The sequence below is a fragment of the Austrofundulus limnaeus genome, unplaced genomic scaffold, assembly GCF_001266775.1.
Source record: "Austrofundulus limnaeus strain Quisiro unplaced genomic scaffold, Austrofundulus_limnaeus-1.0 Scaffold177, whole genome shotgun sequence".
NCBI classification, from domain to species: Eukaryota; Metazoa; Chordata; class Actinopteri; order Cyprinodontiformes; family Rivulidae; genus Austrofundulus; species Austrofundulus limnaeus.
The window spans coordinates 233076-234132 of NW_013952579.1; positions in this window are offsets into that span (position 1 = coordinate 233076).

Consider the following 1057-nt stretch of genomic DNA (forward strand, 5'->3'; position numbering starts at 1 on the left):
CCCCTCCCCTGCACCTGCCGAGCTGAAAGAATGTAGCTTTTATCTGGAGACTGAGCTTTTTAGGGGGGTCTGTAATGTTTGGTGAAGTGACTGCGACAGGTCGTACTTTTGACCCCCTTCCTGTAAGGGCTGCAGGGAATTACAAGTTGGCTGAAGAATCACAGCTGAAAAAAAAACAGTTCAAGAAGCTGAGAACGATATCCAGGAGAAGATTGGGCATTAGTGTCACGTCCAGGATGGAGGAGGGAGTGGCCACATCCAAGCAGGGTTCAGATGAATTCACTTTTAATCCAATCAAAATGATACAACAACCTGCTTTCCATTTACCAATTACGCAATTTATTCACCATTAGCTCCAGAAGGACATTTTGAATCCCACTCATCGTTTGTCTTCCTCAAATACTTGATGCTGTGTGGGAAAAAAAACACAAAACTTTTTCGCATTAGTCTTTATTAAGAGTCTCCTGAGACGTCTCGTTAGCGGTGTCAGCATTCATCATCCAAGCTGGGAGGCCTATTTTTCGACAATGTGACAGCTCGTTCAGATTTAAAATGGTTTTCTGTTAACAGGTTGCTTATGATGGCCTGACTGGGTTTTGGAGGCGTAGTGTGAGTTGAGAACCACGCATGAAGGCCTGGGGATACATGGGACGGAATTTTTCCCAAATTATTCAGGCATTTACCACATATAACCTAAGAAACAAAGGGTCTTTTAGACCAGGGGTCTGCAACATTTACTATCACTAATGGCTCACTAATAAAATGTGTCCTGAGCTGTAAAATGTTCTAAAACTGTGATCATCAACTGGTGGTCCGTGGGCCACTTTGAGTTTGTTGAAAAGGGCCTTTCCAGCCAGTGGAGGTGACATTATAAAATTTAAAGTATATATTGAATTTTATCATTTATTAATATTTTTACTCTTTCGAACAAAAGATAACACATTGGGCCTCATGCAAGAATACGTTCGTATTCTTATCCTAAATTTCTCTTACTTTTGTTCGTACAAAGGGTTCGTACGAACATGTCACATCAGATTCAACAAACTCTTCTATCTTC